Raw genomic sequence first — 6,996 nt, forward strand, 5'->3', positions numbered from 1 at the left:
GCAGCCCGCGGGGAGCGGGACCGCACGCACCGGGCAGAGCAAGCGAGGAGCGGGGAGGGGAAGGGGAGGGGAAGGGAAGAAGCTGGGAGGAGTGGGGAGAGGGGGGGGAGAGAGAGAGGAAAGTTTCATAAGGTGGAATAGAAAAATGCACCAGGAAACTTGGGAAGGAGCATGCGTGCTGCAAACATAACGGTGTCAACAAGTCTGCTTACCTGTCCGACCGGTTGGAGCAGCTGAGCTTTGTTCCAGCCCTTCCTAAGGCATGAATGTTTGCAAAAGAATTTAACGTCTGAAAATTAAAAAAAAAAAAAAAAAAAAAAAAAAAAAAAAGAAGGAGGGGAGCCCTGCCGTCGCTGCCTGCCCGCTCCCGGGGACCGGACCCGGTGCCGTATCGGGGGGCCGGGGGTGCTCCCCGGCCGTGGGTGCGGGTCCCGGGGAGGAATTGGGCTTGGGGGCTGCTCTGAGGGTCGGTCCGTCTGTCCGTCCCCCCCCCCCGGGGCAAGCCCACGGAGGGGAGAGCTCCCCAGGACTGCGGGGAAAGAGGCTGAGCTGTCCTCGGGGCAGCAGCGGGCAGAGAAAGTTGTTGTAATTATTTTTCTTAATGACAAGCCTTTCTTCTGTTTTAAAAAAAAAAAAAAAGGGCTTTCTTCTGTTTCAGTCATTTATTTAAAATGAAAAACGTGTCACGGCCTCAGCCTTTTCTTCCTTCCCCCCCCACCTCCCCCTTTTTTTTTTTTATTTGCCTCTTGTCCTCTCCCCCTCTTCCCGAAGTGGAATTGAAACAAAAGACAAGGGGGGGGGGGGGGGGAGGAAGCAAAAGAAACAGAAGAAAACCCACAAAACTGCACCAAAAAGTCTCCGAGCACAGCAAAGCCTGCGCGTGGATATTTAACAGCATTCAGGGGTGCCTTCTCCCGCCTCACACCTACTATTCAATCTGCTTTTTTATTAAATGCAGTGAAAATGCGCTCGGTGCCTTCCTCCCCGAGCACATCCTCGCAGCAGAGCCAGCACCGGGCTGGAGCGTTTGCGCAGGTTGGGGGGACTGAGCACCAAGAGCCGTTTCCCCACGTGAAGAAGCCTTTCAAACGGCGTCGCTCTTCTCGAAGGTTGCCGCCTTCCTCCCAAAGAGCATAAGTGCAGGCCAGAGGGAATCGATGGGAGTTTCACCGTTGGTTTCGTTGAGATGAAGATTTAACTTCAGAGGGTGGACCTGGAGCTTCTGGAAAGGACGCACCTTCAAATGTGGCGGTCAAATGAAAGAACTCTGCTTAACGCGTGTCCCCGGTTACTCTTTGGGGCGAGGACCACCGGTGCGGGGCTGCCGGGGACTTTATCCAGGAGCAAATTGGTGTGAGCTCTTGTCTGGTGCCTGGAGCCGCAGGGATGGAGGAGCTCCAGCCCCGAGCCCCGCATCAGGTGCCGCACCACCAGCGAGTTCCTCCAGCCCGAGCATCCCAAAGCGATTGGTGTTTCCAGCCGGGAAATCCCAGCCAGGAGCCGCAGCAGCCCTACCCGCCGGAGTAGCCCATTTCGGTAGGGTCTACCGGAGCGATGCACAAGCGCGGACCTCTTCATCCCAGCAGAGGAGTTACTCCAGCACCCGGCACATCGTCCTCCGGGAAGGCTTTGAAGCCCTGACCGCTGACCCAAGACAGGCCCTGGGAGAGACGGCGAGGGCTGGGGGGCACCTACTCGCTCCCCCCTGCTCCGGCAGGGAGTTTACAGTCTCCACAGGTACCGGGTGAGAAGCCACCTCAGCACGCCTTCGGGCAATACCTCAGCAATACCACACGTAAAACCTTCTCTTTCTTTCTTTCTCTTTAAGGCTATGTAATTTCTCTGTTATGTCTGAGATTTTGCTCCAGGTCAAAATGCAGCTACATGGGTTTTAATTGATTTTTTGCAATGCTTTCAACTTGAGGTTTCTTTTATTTTAACCACTCCTTGCCTTTTAAGCCAAAAGAGGTAGCAAATGACATTAATCACAACGCTCCCGAACCAAGAGCTTGCTGTGACTACTTTAATGTCGTCTGGGCTTTTTCAAATCCTGCTTTGAGGTTCCCATTTAGCGAGGTCCTGAAGCACACACTTCACTTTAATTGGGTGCTCCGAGTCAGACGTGCACTTACAAGCATGGCTGAATCAGGAACTAAATTATTATTATTATTATTATTATTATTATTATCAGCTCTGGAGCTCTGACACGAGTGGTCAGGGCTTGTGGTGTGCCCAGCGCTGTCGGAGGCAGAGGGTGGAAAGAGTCCTGGAGCCTCCGGCAAGGCAAGAGGAGCTGGATGGAGAAACACCATCTACACGGAGTAGAGCATCTCAGCTCTGGTGGTGATGGGCTGCCTTCCCCTTGAGCTACCGCGTGGAAATATAGACTGTCGACCAAGCCTTGGCATTGCTTGGCCATAGCCCAGAAGAAAACCATACCGCCTTTCCTAAAAACACCGTTCCTTGATATTTTTTTAAGCCAGACGAGCCTGGAGAGCACGCTCACAGCAACACCGTTGCAGGGAGTCACGCAGGGCACCGTGAAGCGGCATCCTTGGGGCCACGCCGTCTTCAGCCAGGCAGCCCACGGACACGTCACCGGGCGGCTGGCGTCCCTCTCCATACACCCGCTGGAGCAACGTTGCACATACAACCCGAGCGCTGTAATTACTCAATAAATAACAACGCTAACGAGATAATGGCACACAAACCTTTCTGTAGGATCTTGTTTAATTTTCAGCGTTAGTTGGGTGTGGGAGAAAATCCAGTACGTTAAATTAACATTTTGGGTGTAAATCAAATTAAATGTACAAAATGCCCTGTAGGGTCAAAGCACAATGGGACCCACCCTTACAGATTTGACTACTAAAATGTGTTTCATTTGACTCGAATCATTTGGGAGTAAGGAGGGAGAGATGGGATCAAACAATGAATCAGCCATGTGTCGCTGTCGCAATCACACCCCGCTCCTTCCCAAACTAACCCCGGCTGGAGGAGGGAGCGGATCGATGGCCACGTGCGAGGGGCACGGGGGACTCGTCCCGTCTGGAGGAGTCCCTCTCACTGCCGGCCTCACCGCGGTTGATAGAGCACCCAGAAGGGAGCGGGGAAAGCGTGTTTGGGGGCGAGGACCTGGGTGTAGGGAGCGAGGGAAGGAGCTGGGCTTGAGAAGAGAAGAGCAGAGGGAGAGATGCTCGGTAAAGGAGGTGTAAGCAAAGGCACAAGTCCACTGCTCAGGGGATGATGGCTGTGAACAGGGAATTTTTTAGCTGTGACCCCGGGGAGCCATGTCCTTTCTTCTTCTTACCTGGGCTACTTTTTACCATGATCAGCACCGTTTGGCTGCAGAAGGTGGAGGGACACGGGGTTTGATCGTACAGCCAGGCAGAGCTGGATGCCGCCGAAAGGCACAGTCTCTCGGCAATGCCACGGCAATGTCTTTGAGCTGGGCTTTTAGCACGGAGTCCAGCAAAAGGACCTTCACGCTCGGCCCCCGGTGGGATCTTGCCCCCAACCATCACCCCTCCTGCGCAGAAGCGGAGGGACATCAGTGGGTACACCTGCAGGGGCTGTGCTGGGGATGCTCTGCCCACGAGGCTGAGAGCACAGTCACCCGGTGTCCCTTTTCTGGTGATTTCTCACAATTTTGAGCCAAACCAGGCTGGTCGAAGATGAGATCCTGGCTGGTACAGGCAATGGAACAGCGTAGCCTTTAGTCTCTGGCTTTCAGCAGAGCTCAGATGGGGGGATTTATGCAAGTTTACTGACCGTGCAAGAGGGGCCACAGCTTCATATCCTTGGGAAGATGAACCTTCATCTTCTGGGGTCTGCGGGGTGCCCAAAACACCAGGGTTGGGACATCTGGACTGCTGCAAATCACCCAAACACCCGGCTGACTCCCCCTCACTGGTGAACCCCCCCCCCACGCTGCTCCCAGAGGCGTTTTGGGAGAGACGGGAAGGAGGATGGGACTCAAAACATTGCCCAGTCCTCTGCGAGAGGCATCCTGGTGTGACGCCCCTTCCTTGAAACGCTCCACGTTTCCCCACAGGAGGTGGGAAGGTGAGCACGGAGCCCGTGCCGGCACCCAGGAACGGATGCCACGAGGCCACCCGGAGCCCCGGCCACGTTACAGGGAGAGGTTTCGCAGAAGAAAGAGGCTCCCATTGCAGCCAAGGCAAGACGAGAACAAGGGAGGGCATCTCCTCTGCAGCCTTTCCCAACCTGCTGCCTCCCTGGATTATCCGGTGGAGATCCAGCACGCCGTAGGGTCTTCCCAGAAGGATTGCGGCGACCTCTGAGGACCGTGGCTTGAAAGCCCGCAGAATAGCGCAGAGGAAAGGTCCCCCCCGCCCTAAAAGAAACCCTCGCCTGGGGCACACGCTGTTTCCAGCCCCAACTTTCCTTCCACCTGGATGCCCGCCCTCGGTCTCGTAAGCTCAGCATCTGCCCGGGAAGAGCCGACGTGCTCTCGGGGGATGCTCCCCTCCGCCCCGCCTCGCGCCCCATCGCACACCTGCAGCTCCAGGGGTGACTCAGCCGGGTTTCAGCAGCCGCCTGCACGCACGCACCGTGCGTTGCCGGAGGGATTTGCCATCGCCTCCGAGGGCAGGTTCCCACCCAAAGCGTGGCATCTCCAAGGCCAACATTTAGGCGAATACCGGCCCACGGTCCCCTGGAGGTCAGGGGGATGGGAGCATCGCTGGGGGTGGCACAGGCTGCCAGAGCAAAGCTACTGCCCTTGGTCACGTCTGCGCAACACCCACCCTTCCCCGGTGCCACCGGCCGTGGGGCCAAGCCCGAACAACGGAAAGCTCTGCTTCCAAGCCGGGTTTTGGCAGCTCCCCTGATTAGATGAGGAACCACTTCACCGCAGCGGACGGAGCCAGGGTGGCTCCGCGCCAGCGTTATCTCGGAAGGAGAGAGCCAACGGCTCCGCAAGCTGCCCCGGTTTGGAGGACGATCTGCTTTCCTTGGCTGAGCGGGGAAGGAGGGATGGAGAAGGTGCCAGCCGGGGGAAGATGGTTCCCCAGGCTGCGGCAGAACCTGCCCTGCCTGTGCTTCCCCGCCGGGTTTCAAAGCACCCCACCAGGCTGACTCACCGGGCTCCCGTCTCCCTGCCTCCCACGGCCCCTGCCACTCCCAGCGTCTCCCTGTCTTTCTCCACCGATACCTCCGCTTCCTTCCCACTCCCCACCGCCGGCTCGGCGCTGTCTCTCCGGCCGCCCACTCGCTGTGGCTCCGCTCCCTCGGGGCGCCCGGCGTCACCCCAGGATGCCCGGCCGCTCCCCGCCGAGACTCTTGAGTCCCGTTCCCTGTGGAAACGGCGCCCAGTCACCCCCGTGAAGCCCGTGACGGGTGTCGGACCCCAGCAGCATCCCCCGAGCATCCTCCTCGGTGGTACCCACAGCCCTGAGGCTTGGGGGGAAGAGGCTGCTGGAGGATCCCGCGTCCCCCACGCGTGGTCCAGCACCGCTCTGGGAGGACGAGGTGCGAGGTGAGCCCCTTGGAGAGGTGTCCGCTCTCACAAGGTGGTCAGCAGAGCCCCGAGCTTGCAGACTCTGCCTTAGAAACACGCCAGCGTGCGCATCTGTCTCTGGCCGCCCTCTGAAGCCCCTTCCCCAGCTTTGCCTGCACTGCCTAACTTATTTTTTTTGTTGCCTGGTTTCCTGCGATCCCACTGTCTGCCCAGTGTTTCCTCCCTGGGAACTCCGGTGCATTCCTACCAAGCCTGAAACAGCAGAAGTTGCAAAGGTAGTGAAATCCCAGGAGTTTCCTGCAAATCGGTAGCTAAATAGAGGACAGAAAGCTACTCCCTCTTAATGATCCTGCTGCGCTTAAAAATAAATCACGCGCAACCTTTATCAGACACCAGCGAATCCACATGGGCTCTAACCTCCAAAAGCCACATCCACGCAAGTCGGAGCCCCTCCTGCTCCTCCAGCAACCACTTGCTGGTGGTGGTGGTCCTCAGTCCCCAGGGTTTCTCCGATGTTTTCACAAGAGACATGTCTCTACGCGCCAAACCCAACAGCTGGGTGAACAGCGAAGAAATGGGGCGGCAGCCACTCGTCCTTTTTGACCAGTGGTTTGGATTTTGGGTTCTCTCTGGCAGGAGGTCACGGAAAACTTTGGCCAGGTGGGTCCGGCCAGCGCGGGTGTTGATACCTGCAAAGATGAGCCGCTTCCCCGTCTGAGCTCAATTCCATTTCCCGAGGGGGCTCTCAGCTGCTGCTCGAATGCAGTGGGTAGGCTACTGCGGGTGGTCTGCCGAAACCCCACGCCCCGGCTTTATCCTTGAGAGATACGTTTTCCCTCGCCACGCTGTGCTCGGCTCTCACCGTCACCACATCTCCACGTGCCCACTTCACCGCCCGGCCGGTCCTTGCTTCAGCGGGGTGACCCACGCAAACAGGAGGCATCACCCCCAAAAAGACACATTTTCCCTGCCATCGGGATGTGCTGCCGTCGGGATGTGCTGCCGTCGGGATGCACATGTCGGGATGCACATGTCGGGATGCGCTGCTGTTGGGATGTGTTGCTGCCAGGATGTGCTGCATATTGGGATGCGCTGCTGTCGGGATGCGCTGCACGTCGGGATACGCTGCACGTCGGGATGCGCTGCCGTCAGGATGCGCTGCACTTCGGGATGCGCTGCCATCGGGATGCGCTGCTGTTGGGATGCACTGCTGCCGGGATGTGCTGCACATCAGGATGTGCTGCATGTGTTCACGGAGGCTGAGATTTCAGGCAAGGAGTGCAAAGCCTGGCTGCTGGGCAAGGCCAGCTTGTCCCAGTAGCTGACTGGGACCACGAGCTTTTATCGGGGGTTAAGGAGCCGGCAGTCACCCAGCTCACTTGGGAAAGCTCTCCCCAAAAAGGTGGGTGTCAGCTGGTGCTGGTGGAAAAAAAGCTGGGTGAGCCACAACCGGGGTCTGACCCAGTCAGTCCCTTCCCAGGTTCCTGAAAATGAGGAGAGTGCTTTGGAAATGCCTT

The sequence above is a fragment of the Buteo buteo genome, chromosome 12 (genome assembly GCF_964188355.1).
Source record: "Buteo buteo chromosome 12, bButBut1.hap1.1, whole genome shotgun sequence".
Lineage (NCBI taxonomy): Eukaryota > Metazoa > Chordata > Aves > Accipitriformes > Accipitridae > Buteo > Buteo buteo.